Below are 21671 nucleotides of genomic sequence, written 5' to 3'. Positions count from 1 at the left end.
AATGCAGAGGAGGGAGCAGAAATCCTGAGTGTAAGGCCTTGTGTTGCCATTCACAGCTAAATGAACTCAGACAACTCATTTGCCACCTATAAGCCAGAATTTCATTTCTCTAAAAAATATGAATAATATTTCAGAGGGCAGTTTCGGGATTAGGGGAATACTTCTCTGCAGCATTGTATGAAGTTCATAAAGTGAAACCCATCTCTAACATCATCATCTGTATATTCATTAGTGAAGCAGAGTAAGGCAGAGAGACAGCACCATCATGCAAGAATGCAGAGTAGACAGAGCCATGTTTTTACTAACAGACCCCTTCCCGTGTCTCATCACGGAGCCAAAGGGGTGAGCAGAAAGTAGGCACGTAAGTGTTTTGGAGGTGAGCACAAAGAGCAGAGAGACAGAGCTCTGGTCCTCCCACTGCTCACCGCCAAGGAAGTCCTTTATAATTCATAAAAATAAAGATTAAAAGCCTGCCATTTATTTGAAAATATGTCTCACAAGGTACAATAAAACCCCAGATGTCCATTTTAGAAATGATGAAATGTTATGTCAAAGAATGACTAACAGTTTTGAGATACTCATGACATGTAAAGCACATTACACTTTACAAATAGTAAATGGCAAGCAATGTTACTTCTTAATAACTTGGAGAAGATAGAAACTAACTTATAAATTCATCTTCTTTCCTTTTGATTCTATAATCTACCATTATAAAGCAATAAAAATATGAACATTGGGTGACCCAGGTTTGTTAACAAAAGCAAATGTGATAGTAATAACCTTTGGCGACATTTTCAAAAGACAGTTACCACACCACTGTACTCATATAGGAACTGTACAGAAAAATCAGGTACTGTTATGCTCCAAATAGGAAAGCACCAGCAATCACCAGGACTGATAAGCACCAGGAATGGTGGTGAATGCTCTGTGAAATTTATATTTCAAAAATTCTTTCTAAATGCATAGACATCCTAAGGGTAACCTGGCAGGTATCTGAAGACAGAACTTTCTTAACATCAGCCTTGCTTTCACTACTATCTGATGATTTGTGAGATCACTGGGACTCACGAGGCCTCATGTGTGAAATGTCCTGAGCTGATGAAAAGATGATCTCCAAATCCCTATAGTGTGAGTAGTCCCTGGGCCAATGAAAATCAAACTACTCAGGCCCTTCAGAGAGTCTTAGCTCTTGTTCTTGGTGAATTTTCACAGGGAGTAATTAGCATAAAAGATAAATCACTGTCCAGTGCTTAGAAAATCTAAATAGCATTCACAATAATTGCTTTAAAACATGCAATGTCTCATTGGATTAAAAAAATATGAAAGAAATCATTTATACTCCAGTGAAGCAGTAATTACACAAGAAGAAGAGAAATGACTGAGCAGGGGGTTGGCAGCAGTTGGTGCTGGAAATCAGTGAATCTTTTGATAATGTATGTTCAATCAATATATCGATAATATATGCTCTTTTGATAATATATGTGCAGAAATTTAAAATAATATAAACACAGTCTCATCGATATTTTGTAGCAACAAATACTATTGTTTTTTGAAAAAAATAACATCTTTAATTTCTAAAGTTAATTTGAAGGGAAGTGTATCATATTGGTATTTTTGTAATTGTATTTACTTTTACCCAACCCATGCTCAAGGAAAATTCAGTGTAGTTCAGCTAAAGCTGATTCATACCGACACAGCTCAAGCAGTTGTAAAAAAGGGAAATTGGATTTTAAATTGTAATACTTCTTACCTGGGTGAACTCCAAGTGGGTCGCTCTCTCTTGAAGAACTAGTTTGCCTGTGTTCTCCATTGTAGGCACAAAACTTTGTGCTTGACTTAAGTTCTTATTTTTACCCTGGCTGCCCTCTGGAATGACTTGCCTTCATGTCAGATTATATAAAGTTACTTTTATTTTATTTCCATCTAGACTTCATTTGTGAAGAACGTGAGCAGAATGGAAATGGCATTGAGGCAAGAGGTAGATCCCTATCCCCACCACTGAGGAAAACAATTTGAATAGATTCCACTTAGACAGATACTCCAAAACCCATGGCAGGGCAATCAAGAGAGGACTGGGCCCTTCCCAGATAAAAGGTAAGAGACCACATATCTCTCATTCTTGAAGTCAAGGAAGCCTTCCCACCTAGCAAGCTCCTTGGAGGTCCAAAGAAGGGTGATGCTAAGTCTACCCACAGGCTTCTTCGCCAGAATCCATCCTGGTTGAGAGATGCAGGCGCTCACACAGGTTGACCTTGGGATACACCAAATACAGACCCTGAACCAGGCAAATCAAAATGATTTGCCAAAGGAAACTCAGGAGAACTCCCCCATATAAGCGATTTAAACTATCTGAGGGTGAGACTTTCTCTGAGTTTGCCATGTGACTATCCAGACATACAGAACTCTTTCTTCCTAGTAAATACCTTACCTGTTTCACTACTTTTGATCTTTGTGGGGAATTCTTTTCTGTAAAGCCGAAGGGCCAGGGCCTTGTCACTGACTGCTGGTCTAGTGGTTAGGATTCAACTTTCTCACTGTTGTGACCTGATCTTAATCTTTGGCTGGGAACGGAAACCCTGCTTCAAGCTGCTGCAAGTCGAGGCCACCGGAGATCAAGATCACACAGAATTAATAAGGAAAATAAATTCAATAACTATTTTTTCTTTAAAGTTAAAAATCCATGAAAATGTTTTCATCCACATAGGAGTTTAAATCAGAAATCACTGCAATTTTAACGTTGAGTTAAACTTTCAAAAAGAATAAACCGGGATAGCTATCTGTCCGTTGGTCATAATTATTTCATGTTCTAACATATATCTTAACGCTTTCTCTTTTCCCATCTTCATTCTTATACTTATTTACTTCCTGAAGCAGTGTTTCTGATATGTTTTTGTGGTATCCTCTAAGGGCACTGGTCTTACTGGAGGCCAGATGGCAACCAGCAAATCACAGTCCTAAATGTGCTCTGGAACCTGGGGAGGCAGTCTTGCTGCCAGCATGAAAGTGAGTTCAGGGCTCTGAGATCACTCATCTCATCCTCCAGGGACCTTCACCCCACAGAAGAATAAGTAACCAAAGCAGACAGGCAAGAACCTCTTGGGCCAAGCTGGACTCAACAGCCGTGGAACCCAGGCACTGGGCCCAGAGGTTTAGCCAGACTTAAACTCTCTCAGCATCTGTGCTAGATTTCCTACACTCAATCCTACGTCACCAAGAATATTGTCACAACTTACTATGTGATTTAAGTATATTGGTTAAACTTTTCATGCCCTGGTCTAGTCACTTACAGAATGGGTGACTGGTGATGACTCTACTCATCTCTTCACCTCCTGAACTTCCTGGAATTCAGTGTAGCAATAGCTCTGAATAGTCCTGCATGCCTCACCACAAAGTCAAGTATAAGACAACAAAATCTAAACTGTTTCCTTAGACTATGGTTTCTCCTGCATTTGTGTTTACTTTTGTTGAAAGGGACCAGACTTATATGTCTTTTATGGTTTGCAAATAACAGTTTTTGGGTTTTGTTCCTTAAGAAAAAGTAAAGTGAGACTTAACTGTAATTTAGTGAAGTATTTTGCTTTATAGTTTAAATGGAAGAAATTTTAATAGATTAAATGGAAAGATTTTTCTCTATTTATTTAATTCCAATGTAGGATATCTGCTGCTGCTGCTAAGTCGCTTCAGTCGTGTCCGACTCCGTGCGACCCCATGGACAGCAGCCCACCAGGCTCCTCTGTCCACAGGATTCTCTAGGCAAGAATACTGGAGTGGGTTGCCATTTCCTTCTCTGTAGAATATCTAGCAGGGGTTTATTCTTTTTTTATAATACCAAATTAAGGAAGAATAACTAAAAAAAGAGTGATTTATTATCAAAGGAAAAAAGATTTATTGCTAAAGAGCTACTTTAATAATGTACTCGACCCAAAATGTGACTTTTTAAAACTCATTTCAGCAGTATTATGTAGAATATTATCTTTGATTAAAGCAGTATTCATAAATGTTCCAAGGTCATGGTGGGCATTCAATAAAAACTCCTATTTACAATTTTATCTTAACCATTGTATTTTAAATTTTAATTATAAATTACTCATAATTGGACTGGTTAATACTCATAATTCTATTGATTAATATTTCAGAATCATTCCTGTGTTAAGATTGCATTACTTTGGATAAAGGCTCATTTTTTGAGTGACCTTCAAAGTCTCTTTGAATCTAAATTTCCATACTTCTTTAAGAAAGACAAAAGTAATACACTTAATATTTGTTGCTAGTCAGATGTCAAATTTATAAAGTAAATCATAATGATAAAATATTAGCATAATTTGTTTTAACTATTTTAAAATTGGAGAGTATATATTAAAAAATTATTTATGTCAGAAAATATTCCCAAATAGCCAAATAGATTAGACGAAGTATGCTGAGTCATAATATCTGTGTATTCCTGAAGTTACATGCATGTTTTCCCAAACAGGTAAACACTGAGGGGTCGGCTGGGTCAGCACACCGAATAGAAACAGCCTAGGGAAGTCGCTAAGAATGTCTAGCCAAGTTGCCTGGGTTCAAATCCTGGCTCTTTTACTTAACTCTGTGGCCTTGGGTAACTTACTTAAGCCCTCTGATCTCAGTCATCTCCCTTTAAGATGAGTATGATGATAAATATGATGCCTATCTCACAAGGTTGTTGTAAGGATTAAAGCATGAATATACATATATTATTAAGAGTAACACCTAGTTCTTATTCAAGAAATGATGGCTACGTAATAGTTTTCATTCTGGAACACATTTAGCAATCCACTGATTATCCACAGCACTCGTAAATTTGCAAGAGTCAGCAAAGATCTACACAGTAGTAGGAAAGCCTGTGAATGGGGATGGGAGAATTTGAATCTATAATCTACCTCCACAAGTATTTACGTTCATCTGAGGTTCTGTGTGGCTCAGAAATACAACAGTGACTGAGGTGTTGTCCCTTCCTTAATGGAACATAAAACCTGGCTGGGAGGAGTCAGTCCTAAATAAACTTCCATAATTCAGTGTGATGTGTTAAAATGGTAGCATGCACCACAGGTACTTGCTGGGACATGGAAGAGGGAACAGTTTGTTCTAACTGGGGCAGGGAAAGTGGGAGTTGGGATATACCAAGAGGAGTTGGAGTTTGTTACACACACATGATAGAGGTAAGTTAGTGCCAAATGGCCAGGCAGACTAAAGAAACATGGACAAGATGTTTTTAAAATGTTTGGTATGTTTTGCAAAGAGCAATAGTGCAGCTCGACCAGAGCATAACATGTGTCCTTCTCTAAGAGCAGAGGCTAAGCCCCACCTGAAGGCTTAAGGCAGCTGTGAAGGCCTCTTGGACCATAGTGGGAGCTCAGATTTTATTCTGCAGGCAGTAGGGAGCTTGAGAGGCTTTAAAGAAAGGGTCAGAAAAGGTCTGGACTGGAAGAAGGGAGAGAAGCTGGAATCAGAAAGTCATTGAGCAGTCCAGGGACAGAAATAGAATAAGGGGACGGAGCTAGAACAAGGAGCAGGAGATGGAGGGGCTGAGGGAAAAGTCGAAAAATAGTTCTGGACACAGACCAACACGCTCTGGTGACCACGATGTAACGGCGGTGGTGAAAGTGCAAGAACAAGAGGGACCAGGAGTGACTCTGACGTTGCTTGCTGGAGCGAGTGGGCAGAGTGAAACCCTTCACGGAGAAAGGTAGTGTTAAGAATAGGTTTGTGGGAGCAAGAAAATGAATTCAATTTCGGATCTATTGTTTCAAGAGCCTTTGCCAGTGGGGATGTTTAGTAGGCAGATGAATGGTGAAACAAGATCTCCAGAGAACAGACTGGCCAAGAGAAAGAATTGTAAGCCTCAGAAGCATCTGTGTGGTAGGTGAAGTCTTTGGAGGAGACGAAATTGCCCAGGGGCAGCACACAGCCTAGGGAGAGAGGGCAACCAGGGCAGAGCTGTGCGGAAAGGGAAGGCGGCGTGAAGGTGCCAAGGTGCCCGAGGAAGAAGGGAAGGCTGAAAAAGTCTTCACCGGAGGGCCGACTCAGAAGCTCCAGTGCAGACGAGCTAGCAAGGGAGTTAAGGGCCCATTGGACGAGGCAGTAAGGAAGGCCTAGGGTGGGGGTAGTTTCTAGGAGCCATACTGCTGAGGGTGGAGAGAGGAGGAGTTAGGCAAATGGAAGGGCTAGGCAACAAATGGTGATGATTATTTCCAAAAATTCTGCAGTAAAGAAAAGAAAAAAAAAAAAAAGAGGATCAAATGGAAGTTTTCTTGCTTATTTCTTTTTGTTTGTTTTAATGGGGAATACACCAAGCTATGTGTACATAAAAGGAAGGGAAATCAGGGAAGAGGGAAAAGATATAGCTGATGGAAGTCAGTCCCAGAGAAGTGGGATTTGATGGGATCAAAGCTCCAGGTGGGAAAGCTGGTGATGAGTAAGGATTGTCGTTCCTCTGAGTCAGGAGAGGAGGAAGCAGATAAGAAATGGAGCTTTGGAAACATCTGGAAGTGGAAATCAAGAAGACAGTATTGCCTTCATTAACCCACTTACTATTGTTTGTGCCGTGGACTGAAAAAGAAAACTCCCAAACCCAACCCACTGGCAAAGTTTGCATAGATGCCTCAAGATTCCATGCAATCAGGAAGCTCATGAAAGTTGATGATGTACAATAAGTTGACATAATGAAAGTAGGCCTTTGGCTTATGGCATAGATCTTAATGAAAATGAGAAAGTTCTGAGTTTCATTCCTATTCAGAGCATTTGTTTATAGTAAATTTTATAGTCGTGTTCCCAAGACCTTGATTTTTCTCATTTGTTAAGCAACAATTAGCTCTTCCTTAGTGATGTCAACCTCTAGTATTAAAGGCATGGCAAGGTGCTTATTGAGGGGGTCCTGTTCATGATGGATGCTAGGGGAAATCAGGCTTATCAGGATAAATCATTAAAATTCTTAGTCACATTTTTATTATGTCAAATTGCTTCAAAATTATTACCAAACTATTTACTCTGAAGCAGAAAATTCTTAAAGGGAAGCTAAAAGTGGTTAATTCCCTGACTAAAGTGCAAAAGTAGTTTTATGGCCAACTTTGAACTTAATTTGAGTTCAAAGTATTAGGTCACTATTAACTTTCAAATTCTTTCCTACTGAAAAGGACAAAATATTCAAATTTTTATATTTTTTCAAAATCAGTGTGAGGATGCCACAAATATGTTAAAATTATATAAGAGATTGATAGACTGCTTGTTTGGATCTGAACTTAATCTGTATGTTTATGCATGAATATTACTTCGAAAGGATAATAAGATGTATAAACAACATTTTAAAGGAAGAGGAAGAAAATCTTTAAACAAATGACAAGATTAACAGAGCTTGGATTTGGGTATCCAAGAGGGATACTCTAAAAGTTAATATATTATTAAACAAATCACAGCTTATTAAAGTTTTAAAGTATATGCTTTAAAGAATTAAAGAACACCTTTATCAAATGCCTAGAGGATATATCTATCAACCTTCTTGTCTGTCTTATATGTTAAATTGTTATTGTTTACAGTTCTGTGTTAAAAATCACTTACTGTCTTCTACCTTCCAGTGGTCAAATTATTAATACTGGTATTCAATCCACCAAGCTGGTGTTTATTTATAATGCATATTTTCTATATCCTTTTACTTTGGATTCAAGTTTGCATTTGTACTAAGAAACAGTAAGTTTCTCAGTGCCGAAGCTCTTTTATCCATCTGCTAATGACTTGAAATCAGGAACACCTTTTATCTGCAAGTTTAATACCATTTGTCCAAGCACTTTGCCCTGTTGAGCAAAACAAATGGAAAAGTTCTAAATGTTTAGAGGACTCTATTATAGTTACTAGTTTTCATGTAACACAGCTTTAAAAAGTTACTTCTATTTAAATAATTTGGATAAATAAGATTTTATTTGATATACTGACAATTAAGAAATTTCAGAAATGCATACTAAGGGTACACAGTTACAAATAAAATATATTACTTGATAGATGCATTCTAGATGAAGCACAAATAAAAAAGTTTTATGTGAGTAAAGGAGATACTGAATCAGAAAAACTTAATGCTTATGTGGGAATGTACTAGTTACAAGAACACAATAGAGAAGAAAAAATGTAAGAGGAAAATAAGCGTCACATACAGAGCATAATGCACAGGTAAACATATAAGTAAACTGAACATATAAATGAACTGAAATATCTTCTTTCTGCTAGTGATTCTCCATATGAGTAGAAGTTTTTTTTAATTTCATCAATGATAACTGCAAGTTATCAGCTCAGAAAAAAATCATAGCTGAAGATGTGAGCTATTTTTATCACCTTTACAATTTTTCCTTTTATCTGATGACTACAGCTTAGCATGATTTCTTGAACTTCAGAGGGTTCAAATGATTGATTAAAAGACAGCAGAACTACAGAGAAAGATCATTTATGTACTTCTGGCCTTTTAAATTTTGGACAGAATAAAATTATTTCTATGATTTCTTCTTTTTTTTTTTTAACAGCTGAAGCAGACTGAACTTTTATTAAACAGACAGTGGATAATATATTCCTGAGATGTGGGAGCAGGCTGACCTTGGAGAGGCTCTTACATATTTTAATTTGAGATACTGATTAAGTATGTGATGTAAAAGGAAATATGAAAGATATAGAGGAGAATAAAGATCATTCAATTTAAAAAATTCCGTTTCAGGCAAGTTCTGTTGAAAACATGTTTTCCTATATTTAATGCCTCAGAATCATTTTAGGAGCTATTTGCAAAGTAGGTTCCTGAGCCCTACACTAAGAGCTTCCAAGTGAGTAGGTCTGTGGTGGAGCCAGGAATCTTCATTCTAACAAGCATCCCAGGTGATTCTGAGGCAGGGAGTTCTCAAACCTTGGAGATCACTGACACTTGTTCTTGCTTACAATTCTGCTAAACCTTGAGTCAGCACCAAAAGGTAATGAGGCCAGGTGAGGTTAACAGTGGCGTCCAAATGGTGAGGCACGACCCCCGACACACACACACACACACACACACACATACACACACGCACGCGCACGTGAGGACCTAAAGGTACTCCCACTAAAAGCAGACTGTAATACATATTTATTAGAAATTACATAGTCACCACCAGTTGTCAATAATAAGTAAGACCTTCTATTTGAAGTAAAAGTTTCAAAATAAGAGGCAAAATTTAGAGCTGAGTTAAAGCTACTTCACTTTAGTTCCTTTCTGGGATGACCCAGGCATGTTTCAACCCACAGGCTCTGGACCTGACAATAAGATAGTAACTTTCTTTACCTCAAATAATGGCTCTTAGCTATAGAATACTAAACACTCTTCAGTTTCAAGATTAAGTCATATTTGAATTATTATCTTAAACATTGTTTAAGTTTTCTCTTTTGTTATATGGTCTTCAAATCCTCTAAAACAACTCACTAAAATGAAGACAATTATGCTTCCTCAAGCATAATTCTTCTTCCTCAAGAAGTTATCAAAAAGACTTCACTTCTGTTTTATTCCTCATTCCAAACTAAGAGCTCTGTAGTATTAGTGTATATGTTTTATAGAGGCCTACTGATACAGACTGCTGTCAGCAACACATGGGAAAAGATGGAAAAGAGAAAGCATTCGCTGCTCAGATACTCACCTGTGGGCCACTTCTTAGTAAGGCAATGCCCCCACCACCAAGGGAATTATTCAAACAAATTTAACGCATACGTTCCTGGCAATTAGTATCTACAGAATTAAAAACAGAAAAGATCAATTATAACAAGTTTTACCAAATATAAGAACTGCTGAAGGAAGTATCCACCTCCTAAAGAAACCCTACAAGTCAGTCCTTGGATAGCCATGAAAAATTAAAGTTGGAGATTTAAATGTAAGTATGAATGTAAACATTTTATTCAGAATGCAGTGAGTGAAATACTGAAGTTATTCACCCAGAATATTTTCACTCAGAAAAGAAAAGCATGAGATAAATGAGAAAGGCATTTTTCTTTTAATTTGTACCTAATTACAAACTTCTAGAATAGTTGTAAAAATATGAATTCCCTATATTTGTCACCCAGATTTTCTAAATCTTGTTTTATCCTTTCTTTTTCTTTCTCTTTGTATACACACACACACACACACACACACACACACACACACACACACACTTAAACAAATATGTACTTTTTTTTCTAAATGTTTGAGAATAAGTTGTAGGTATGATGCCCCTTGACCTCTAAATTCTTCAGTGTATTTCCTAAAAGTAAAGACATTCTCTTATTTATCAGTATAATTATCAAAATCAGAAAATTAACATTTCTATAATTATCTAAACTATAAATTTATTCAGAATTTTCCATTGCTGCAGGACAGCCTGTTACAGTGAAATAAGTTTCCAGATCACACAGTGCGGCTGGCCCTTATGTGTGGTTGTCTCCTTCAGTCTAGAACAATTCCTCAGTCTCTCTCCTGCTCGACACTGACATTTTTAAAGAATGCATGCCTGCTATGTCCATCAGTTTGTGTTTGATGTTTCCTCATGATTAGGTTCAGGTTCTGCATTTAGGGGCAGGAATGCACAAGAGCGATACTGTTTTCCTTCTCATATAAGAGGGCATGAGATGTTGATCTGTCCCATTACCAGCAAGAATGAGAAAAGCAGTGCTTGACATCTGGGATCTGAGGATGCTACCAGCTAGGCCTTGGTGTTGCTAGGAGATAACCGGTACTCACAACCTGGCTGAGGTGTTTTATTGCACATAAACTATTTTCCAGAATGTCAGTATTAGTCAAGGCTACTCCAAGACCTTGTGGCAAGAACCTGTCATGCCTGGACAGAGACAAAACAATGAATACTGTCATCATTATACAGGTGGTCAAACATCCCTCCATCCTAGCTGACATGTGCACCTGTGATTTCTTTATCAACTACAGCTCTAGTTTTAGTTTAGTCTTCCTTCCCTTTATATAAGATTTAATAAGACACCCAAGACAGAATTACCCCTGCTTCCTGACAGATTCCAATCCCCAGTGCCAAAGAATTGATGCTTTTGAACTGTGGTTCTGGAGAAGACTCTTGAGAGTTCCTTGGACTGCAAGGAGGTCAAACCAGTCCATCCTAAAGGAAATTGACCCTGAATATTCACTGGAAGGACTGACGCTGAAGCTGAAGCTCCAATACTTTGGCCACCTGATGCGAAGAGCCAAATCATTGGAAAAGACCCTGATGCTGGGAAAGACTGAGGGCAGGAGGAGAAAGGGATGGCAGAGGATGAGATGGTTGGATGCCATCACCAACTTAATGGACATGAGTTTGAGGAAACTTTGGGAGATAGCAAAGGACAGGGAAGCCTTGTGCACAAAGAATAGGACATGACTTAGCAACTGAACAAGCCACTTCCTAACCCTTCTCCCAGATGACCTAACATACCCAAATTCTGAGTCCTTACTCACACCCTTTCATTGAGAGGCCCCAGGGTGTCCCATGGTGTGCATTTGCCCTCACTGCTTGTTCAGTTACAGGTGTGTTCCGGTAGTGTTAGGCTGCAAGGCACTGACACTATTGATGACAACTTTGATCAAATGGTTAAGGTATGTTTGCCTCGTTTATCCATTGTAAGTTACTGTTTTCCTTTTGTAACTAACATGTATCTTATAGGGTGATACTTTGCGACTATATATATATATATATACCCTGGTAATATCCAACTTTCTTTCATAGTTTTAGCATCCACTGATGATTCTTGCCTGAGTCAATTATTACTAAGGTGATTGCCTGTGATATTGTGATTTATAATGTTATCAAACTCAGGTTTGACTGCTTGCTGCTCAAAAGCCAATACTCAAGAGAGGAGTGTTGATTGGGAAGGAAAAGTTGCTTTATTCAGGAGGCTGGCAAATTGGGGAGAAGACTGACTCTTGTCCAAACATGAACTCCACAGATGTTGCTTCATGTGAAACTTTTTAAAGGGAGAATCATTTGGGGAAGGGGTCAGAGTTGTTGTCCTACTGTGGGCAAACTTTCTTCTGATTGGTTGGTGGTGAGGTAATATGGCAGTACTCCAGGAATCTTGCGCTCAACCTGAAGTTACTGTCCTCCATGTGGGAGGGGGCCTTAGTTTCTGCTGAACAATTCAAAGAAACTTTTACATATATTCTCTGAGGAAGAACCAGGATCCTACCCCAAGGCTGCACTATTGTTTCCTGATTGTTCCTTTCTTGTGTCTGCATCCTCTCCCTTACTTGATAAGCAGCTGTTTGAATCTGCCCTTTGGAACTCAGGGAAGGTCAAAGAGGTTGAATGAAGCCTATTTTGTGCAAGCAAGAAACAGGAGACAAGGAAAGGATTTATAACTGGGAGACTGCACAGGATCCTGCTCTGTTTCAATAATAAGAAATATATATTTGGTCTTCCTCTCTGTTTCAGGCACAAAGCTTCTAAAACACTTGGAATACCTTAAGTGCTGAGAGGGAGAAAGTTGTCTTTTGGTTTGTCAATAAGGTGACTTTTAGAAGAATCTGCGGGTCAATGCAGGTCAAATGTAAGAGACATGGGTTCAATCCCTGGGTGGGGAAGATCCCCTGGAAAAGAAAGTGGCAACCCATTCTAGTATTCTTGCCTGGAGAATTCCACAGACAGGATTCTCGTGGGCTACAGTCCATGGGTCGCAGACAGTTGGACATGACTAAGCATATACACTCCACTCCAGTTCAGATCGCCCAAGAATGGGAGCTGGTCACGAGAGGAAACAGACACTGGGGATGAGTGGGTTAAAACTTTCAGTCCTGTCCCCCTGACCTCTGGGGATTGGAGGCAGGTTTGTTGGACATGCGATCAACTGCCAAGTGGCCAATGATTTAATCAGTCATGTCTACATAATGAAGGCTCCTTAAAAACTCGTAAGGACAGGGCTCTGGAGAGTGTCCAGGTTGGTGAACACGTGGAGATGTGGGGTGAATGGGCACCTGGAGAGGGAGGGAAGCTTTGTGCCCCTTCCCCTATGCATTTCTCCCATCTGGCTGTTCCCAAGCTATGTTCTTCTGTAATAAATCAGTAATCTAGTGAGTAAACGGGTTTCCTGAATTCTGTGAACTACTCTAACAAATTATTTGAACCCAATGTGGGGGGAAGGGGGCGTGTCATGGGAAACTCTGATTTATAGCCAGTTGGTCAGAAGCACAGGCGGCAGCCTAGAATTGTGACTGGCATCTGAAAGGGTTGGAGGGAGTCTTGTAGGACTGAACCCTTAAACTGGAGTCTGATGCTATCTTATTGTCAGGGAGGATAATAGCAGAACTGAGTCAAATTGTAGGATACTCAATTGTCTAGAGAATTGGTTGGTGGTGGTGTGGGAACACCCTCCCAAGCTGAAATTAGGTTCAGGAACACAAAATAATGCCAAATGGTAATATTTCTACTTTCATCATTCTTTCTACATCAAGGAGATTTCTATCATAAGGAAAAGCTTTCCATTCTCTCCTATATATTCATATTATCCCAGACTTTATTGCATTTTTATTTTATTCAATGGATTATGATCCATAAATATTTAGTTTATTTTGATGGTCAAATTATTCCAAGTTTGTCTTGTGTGAGCTCCTTCAGACTGGCCCAGGCCTTCTTTTGCTTTATCTCCACCATTCTTTGAGCATTTCTCTACTTCCTGCCACCAAAGATGTTCCAAGCTCATCTTTTTTTTCTCCACTCCAATCCTACAAACACCATTTCTCACAACCTTTGTTCTAGTGTAGAATAACATTCAGAAATAAAAATCTGGACACTTGGTGTGCTCACCACTACTGGATTGTCACTGATTCCATACCCTCTCAGCTCAGAGGAAAAGGAAGCAATTGTATATATACATGCATAGAAATGCAAAGAGGCAAAATGGTTGTCTGAGGAGGCCTTACAAATAGCTGAGAAAAGAAAAGAAGTGAAAGGTAAAGGAGAAGAGGAAAGATATACCCATCTGAATGCAGAGGTAAGGAGAGCTTAGAAAGAACAGCAAGAAGAGATAAGAAAGCCTTCCTCAGTGATCAGTGCAAAGAAATAGAGGAAAACAATAGACTGGTAAAGACTAGAGATCTCTTTGAGAAAATTAGAGATACCAAGGGAACGTTGGGCTTCCCTGGTGGCTAAGACAGTAAAGCGTCTGCATGCAATGCAGAAGACCTGGGTTCAATCCCTGGGTTGAGATGATCCCCTGGAGAAGGAAATGGCAACTTACTCCAGCACTCTTGCCTGAAAAATTCCATGGATGGAGTAGCATGGAAGGCTACAGTTCATGGGATCGCGAAGAGTTGAACACAACTGAGCAACATCACAAGGGAACATTTCAGGCAAAGATGGGCTCAATGAAAGACAGAAACGGTAGGGACCTAACAGAAGCAGAAATATTAAGAAGAGGTGGCAAGAATACACAGAGAACTGTACAAAAAAGATCTTCATGACCCAGATAATCACGATGCTGTTATCACTCACCTAGAGCCAGACATCTTGAAGTTCGAAGTCAAGTGGGCCTTAGGAAGCATCACTATGAACAAAGCTAGTGGAGATGATGGAATTCCAGCTGATACATTCCAAATCCTAAAATATGATGCTGAGAAAGTGCTGCACTCAATATGCCGGCAAATTTGGAAAACTCAGCAGTGGCCACAGGACTGGAAAAAGTCAGTTTTCATCCCAATCCCAAAGAAAGGCAATGCCAAAGAATGCTCAAACTACCGCACAATTGCACTCATCTCACACACTAGCAAAGTAATGCTCAAAATTCTCCAAGCCAGGCTTCAACAGTCCGTGAACCATGAACCTCCAGATGTTCAAGTTGGATTTAGAAAAGGCAGAGGAACCAGAGATCAAATTACCAGCATCCACTGGATCACAGAAAAAGCAAGAGAATTCCAGAAAAAAATCTACTTCTGCTTTATTGACTATGCTAAAGTCTTTGACTGTGTGAATCACAGCAAACTGTGGAAAATACTTAAAGAGACAGAAATACCAGACCACCTTACCTGCCTCCTATGAAACCTATATGCAGGCCAAGAAGCAGCAGTTAAAACTGGACAGAGAACAATGGACTGGTTCCAAATTGGGAAAGGAGTACATGAAAGCTGTGTATTGTCACCTTGCTTATTTAACTTATATGCAGAGTACATCATGAGGAACGCTGGGCTGGATGAAGCACAAGCCGGAATCAAGATTGCCAGGAGAAATATCAATAACCTCAGATATGCAGATGACACCACCTTTATGGCAGAAAGCAAAGAGCAACTAAAGAGCCTCTTGATGAAAATGAAAGAGGAGAGTGGAAAAAGCTGGCTTAAAATGCAACATTTGAAAAAGTAAGATCATGGCATCTGGTCCCATGGCAAATAGATGGGGAAACAACGGGAACAGTGACAGACTTTATTTTCTTGGGCTCCAAAGAAAATGGTGACTGCAGCCATGAAATTAAAATACGCTTGCTCCTTGAAAGAAAAGCTATGCCAAACAGCAAGGGTATTAAAAAGCAGGGACACTACTTTGGCAACAAAGGTCCATCTAGTCAAAGCTACCATTTTTCCAGTGGTCACACGCACATGTGAAAGGTGGACCATAAAGGAAGCTGAGTGCTGAAGAATTGATGCTTTTGAACTGTGATGCTGGAGAAGACTCTTGAGAATCCCTTGGACTGCAAAGAGATCAAATCAGTCAATCCTAAAGAAAATCAGTCCTGAATATTCATTGGAAGGACTGATGCTGAAGCTGAAGCTCCAATACTTTGGCCACCTCTTGCAAAGAACTGAGTCCTTAGAAAAGACCTGATGCTGGGAAAGATTGAAGACAGGAGGAGAAGGGGGCGACAGAGAATGAGATGCTTGGATGGCATCACCGACTCAATGGACATGAATTTGAATAAACTCTGGGAGCTGGTGAAGGACAGGGAAGCCTGGCGTGCTGCAGTCCATGGGATTGCAAAGAGTCATTCACAACTGAGTGACTGAACAACAAATACACGCATACACATATACCCACACACACATACACACACACATATACCTAAATACACACACAGATATTGTACTCTATGTCTATTTCCTTTCCCTTTATATTGTCAAAGTCATGAGTTTATCCTGATACTTCCAATCTAACCACAAAAGGGTCTTTCTGGAGTTGGCCTGCATTTTAAGTACACTCACCCATCATGAATAGGCAGTACACAGCATGCCTTCAACAATGGCAGCTGTAATCAAGGGGAGCATTTACAGGATACTGATGCTATGGTCCTTGTGGGCATGCATGGCTAGTGCTGCGTGTTAGCAATCCCTCTGCCTGAGCCCTGTTTAGAGGTCAGTGAGCGCTTCTTCTAGTCACCACTCTACAGCAAGCGGTCAGATTTCCCAAGCATCAGTAATGGTAATGGTGGCCTTCATATCAGCAATGTGCTTCTGTCAATCCTAAATTGATCCCCTTACCCTCCCCCCACACACACACTGTTTAACTGACAGTTCATTTGAAAAAGGTTTAGCCCATGGTAAAGCTTGCATTTTAACATATACAAACTTCCTTCCAGTTTCTTTGCTATGGTTTCAGCACTAGCATAGCAAACTGCTATCAGTCTTAGAATTCAAAACTGTTTGTCAGGACACAAAGTTGGTGGTAGAAAAAAAAGTCCACATATGTAGCATATATCAGGTGACCATGAGGTTGGTATCAAGATGAATCTTTTTTCCTCTGAAATTTTTTGTCCTTCAAACATTTGATCATGGACTAAACCAGGTACCATGAAGTATATGCTGAAGTCAGAATATCCTTTTTTTTTTTTTTGGCCTTGAGGCCTATGGGATCTTAGTTCCTCAATCAGGGATCAAACCTGTGCCCCCTGCATTGGAATCATGAAGTCTTAACCGTTGGACCACCAGGGAAGTCCCATAAGTCAGAATATCTTAGTAGGCAGTCCACAAGTGTTCCAGGGAAGACTTACTAGTGACCTCCAGACAAAGTTATATTGTATCTTCTGTGCAGTGTTCCCTGCACTCAGAGCATGAGGGGAACATATACGTGCACACGCGTATCATGTTAACAGTGTGGACTAATGGCCTGTTTCTATATGTGTATATTTATATTTATTGTACATCATGGAGATACTTCAGATACAATCAACACTGTCCAGGGCAGTGTGAGACGGTATATCGTGACCAAGATGTGGATCTGTGAAAGGAGTGGCGGCAAAAAAAGAGGAAATTCAATGGAAAAGAAAAGGTAGCTGACATCCTTGCATGTAGTAGAGATATCCTGTCATTTAGTAACAAAATATTTTCCTTTACTTATGATATTTTAAACATTGTTTGATTAATTTCTTGAATAATAACATGAAAACAAATGAATATAATTGAAGCTATGCAAGGATGCATAGTAAAATAAAATTATTATGGAAGTAGAACAAATATGCTTATGGAATGCACAGGCATCAATATAAGAATTTATACATTCAAAATTTGTTCTGGGATTAAGACTCATAGAAGACTTCATCATCAATGGCTTGAAAATAACTTTTTCCATTTTGCTTTGATGCCTACATGCAGGATACTTTGTGTTAATCACAAGACTGGTGTCAGGAGACTTTTTTCTCTCTTAAACTTTTTACCTTCGAGGAGCTGAAACGACTTTGATTTTCTTTTCTGCTGTGCAACTTCAGCGACCAAATTTCATTAGAATTAAATGCATTTACTATTACTCAAATTAATGAATAAAAGGAATGTTTAAGAGCAATTTATAAATGTTATTTTAAGCAAAAATTAATTTTAAGTAAGAGAACCTGCCCTAGGTTACTATTTCCTTTGTAAGTTGATGACTGTTAGTATATATCTGACTCATTTTTTCTCTATGTACATATAACCAGGTAGAATGTGGCCTTAATGAGAAGACTGTAAATTATATGAGAACTGTTATTAATCATGCTTCTATAATTACTGAAATTATATTCACAGAAAAAGTCTGCTAGTGAACTTCAGGTGATAAAGAATTCTCCCCAGATTTTTCTCATTCATTTCTTTATTTACTGGACAAATACTTCTAAGCAGGATGTATACTAGTCTTCCCTAACAACCCAGGGCAGTGTGTGACAAGAGAATAATACAAGATCTTTTAGGAGCTCAAAGAAGGATGAAATGCTGGCCAAGATTGGTTCTCATTATGTAAAGTTGAATCAATTTAAGCACAGCAGTGCTAGATCAGGGCACTAGCCCCAGAGCCACATGTACCACCCATCTCATCATACTTTAGAAACATTGATGTCCAACTAATACAGGGGAGGGACACCTCGTTGCAGAGAGGGAAATTGTGAATAAGATCAACAATTTATCTACAAAAACAGATAACCAAATTTCAGATAACTAATAATCAAGATACTAAATATTTAAAAACTATAAAAATATTTTACCAGAGACTTAAAAAACATAAGTTTCAGTATCTTGTTCAAACTAGCATCAAACTAAGGTCATGATACCCACACTAATAAATTTTGGATCACTTTAAACATGTCAGTACTGGATCAAGGCAAAGCCTCAAACCCACATGTACCACACATCCCATTATCTCAGAAATATCAGTGTCCAGCTCTGCAAAAAGAAGTGCTGCAGAGGAGAGTCTGTCACCGGGCTGTGGAGAGGAAGACATGAGGGCAGTTTTCTGGTAAGGTGAGGTAAGGGGTGGAGTGCAGAATGGGGAGCTAGACTGCCTGGGTTTGAATCATGGCTCAATAACTGTGACCTCCAGTGCATTATTTATCACTGTATGATGTACTTCCCACCTAGTATTGTAAGAAACTCGTGAGGCAGAATAACTGAATTTAAAAGTGCTGAAAAAGTCCTGAGTAGATCAGATAGCCTTTCACTTAATAACACCCGTTGAATGAATTGATACAGTTCAATATGTGTTTAAACTGTGACCTTCTCTCTGGAATAAAGAATGCTGTATCAAGTAGTTAACATCTTCCATTTGTTGGGTGTTTTAGTTCTGCAAAAGAGCTCAAAGGTATTTAATATGTATCCTGAGGTTGAATCAGGACCCTGTCCCAAGGCTGCACTATTGTTTTTAGATTGATCCTCCCTTGTCTCTGTATCACCTCCCTTCCTTGATTAGCAGCTGTTTGAACCTGCTCTTTGGAATTCAGGGAAGGTCATGGAGGCTGGAGTCTATTCCCTACAAATAAGAAAAAGGAGACACAGAAAGTCTTCCATGCCCAGGAGCTCCACAGGGTCCTGCTGGTTTCAACACTATATAGATTACTAAATTCAGTTTGCATTTCCACAACTGGAGAGTGATGTGGGCAACTGGTAGAAAAAATAGAAGAGAACAATAGAGTAATGAAAGATTTACAGAATAGATTTTATAGAAAGCTAAGGAAATTCATGTTATTGAGCTATGAGAAAATAATGTAATGAGTTAGTGTCACTTAACAGGGATTACCTGCTGATCAGTTCCACAGAAATAAGGGTATAGGTGATTTGCTGTAAAGTGTATCCAGAATTATTTGTTAGAGATCAGAAAAACAGAAAGCATCGCAAACTAGTGCTACTCAAGCAGTGATCTCTGGCCAGGGGGCATGTGAATAGCCTGGGAGCTATTAGAATTGCATATTCCAATCTCATCCCCAGACCTATAGAATCTGGATGTGGGTGGAGTGTGGGCAAGCTGGCAATCAGCTTTAATGAGCCCCCAGGCAATTCTGTGACTGATACAAGTTGAAGTTTCTTAAGATTTTCCCTAGGAAGGGTATGCATTTGAAATAGCCCTCAGAGAAGGTGGGCTTTTATTCCCTTGGAGACTGCTAACCTGAATAGTGATCTGACTGCCCACCCCTGCACCATGCCCATCCCAGAAAGTGCTGCTCACCAAAGCCTTCCGACCTCACTGCCCCCTCTGCTAGTGACACAAGGGAGGGCTCAGCCTGGCCGGTGCCAAGCACTCAGCCAGACAGATCTGCCCATGGAAGGATCTGGGGAAAGTGGAGGTGATGAAAAGAAGATATGATAGAGAGGGAAAAATGGCAGGAAGATACACTGTGGACAAAAGTAGGGAAACACGTCAGGAAACAGTCAGAATAAGAAGTATGAACATAAGAATTCAGGAAGTAAGAGTGGAGATTCTATGTCAAGTCAGAGTTGAGTTCAGTAAGCGAAGAAGGAGGTGGGAGATGGTTTGTGAGGGAGTCGCTGCCAGCTGACAGGAATCAGTGTGTAAACAGCACAGAGGTGCTTGGTAAATGGTGGACACTGCCAAGGGCTAGTCATGACCACGACTGCACCCAAGAGAAGCAAGGAGGATGAGCAAGCGTTAAGAAACCACAGGAGCTATGTTCCAGAGGAACAGAGGGCAGCCTGCTGTGAAGTTCAGTGATGAGCCAGATGACCTCTGCACTTTCCCAGTTAATGCTGATCACAGGACTGGTGTGCTATATAGCATGTACACACACACACACACTATAGTGTATGTATATATAATTAGCTAGAAATACCTGTGGTATTTATTACTTTTTTTGCAAATGAATAGGTATTTTTATTGGTATGTCTAGGCCATTTGCTTCAAAAAATTGTCTTTAAGTTACATGAAGGATAATTTTAAAAATAAATATTTAAAGAGTGGCATTGCTACTAACAAATTCTTTAAAATTTTTGTCTTACAATGTAACATAATTTAAATTTGACAAAGCTCATAAAAATAGAAAAGTCCTCTGTTTTGGCTGACCGAGCATATTACACACAGTGGGGTGCTTCATAACTACTTCCTTTAATGTGCTGAGCTTGCTTTCAGTATTCATTAGAGATCAGACTCCAAGTCAATTTCCTGTTAGTTTTGGCTAAATTATTATTGGTGAGCTATATGGAAAAATAGACCATATCAATTGATTATATGTAGTTTCTGGAAAGCATTAAATGAAAAAAGAAAGAAAATGCCTCTGTGTGGAATTAGAATAGCAACAACAGATGATCAGACTAAATCTCAGAACACACTAGTGAAATTCACCTCTCTCATTGGCTGGTGTAGGTAATGATTGGCACCATATGGATTTGCTCAAAGCAACAAGAAGCAATTTAAACTCTTTCCTTCTTAGTGAAGTTACCAGATGGTCCCAAGAAAAATACATGATTTTTCTCTAATTTTAGTTATACAAAAAATTAAAAAATCTTAAATTTAAATATATTACAACTTTCACAATTTCATCATGATTGAGCACACCTAAGAAATGGTGTGTCACACAAAGAAAATACTAACCTCTTAGAAATCAGTCTAAACATTAAGTTATTTGAATGTATTCAAAGAAATGTTTTGTATGGTATGTCCAAACTGTTCTACTATGGTGAGTTTATTAGGAAGAATGATGAACTAAGTCCTTTGTTCTCAGGAAAATCTCAGCACTGGTGTGTGTGTATGTGTGTGGGTGTGGGTGTGTGTGGTGCGGGATATGGGTGGGTTGTGGTATGGCTGACAGGAAGGTAAGCCTTGTGGGGGCCACATGCTTCTCTAGATAACAAAATCAGAAATGGCTTTTCTAGTTTTACACATTTCCTAGAATTTGGTTCCTCAAAGTACAGATTCCAAGATTAGCCAAATACTGATAATGGACATACTATTTTTAAATTATGATATTCTGGAGTGATATTTAAACTCAGCACTCCATGCTGTTGGTGCTCTTAA

General features: G+C 39.2%; 1 protein-coding gene across 2 annotated transcripts in view; it reads right to left on the bottom strand.

Moving 5' to 3' along the window:
- The window catches only part of LRAT (lecithin retinol acyltransferase), a 154563-nt gene that overhangs the window by 13136 nt on the left and 119756 nt on the right, over window positions 1-21671 (bottom strand). For both annotated transcript variants that reach the window (XM_043902675.1, XM_043902677.1), the window contains one exon: window positions 9651-9739. The gene's annotated coding sequence lies outside the window, so the exon portion shown is untranslated. The remainder of the gene's footprint in view (window positions 1-9650; window positions 9740-21671) is intronic.

Source organism: Cervus elaphus, chromosome 5 (genome assembly GCF_910594005.1).
Source record: "Cervus elaphus chromosome 5, mCerEla1.1, whole genome shotgun sequence".
In the NCBI taxonomy this organism is placed as follows: Eukaryota; Metazoa; Chordata; class Mammalia; order Artiodactyla; family Cervidae; genus Cervus; species Cervus elaphus.
The sequence above is the reverse complement of the archived record's forward strand: the minus strand, read 5'-3'. Positions and strand labels throughout refer to the sequence as shown.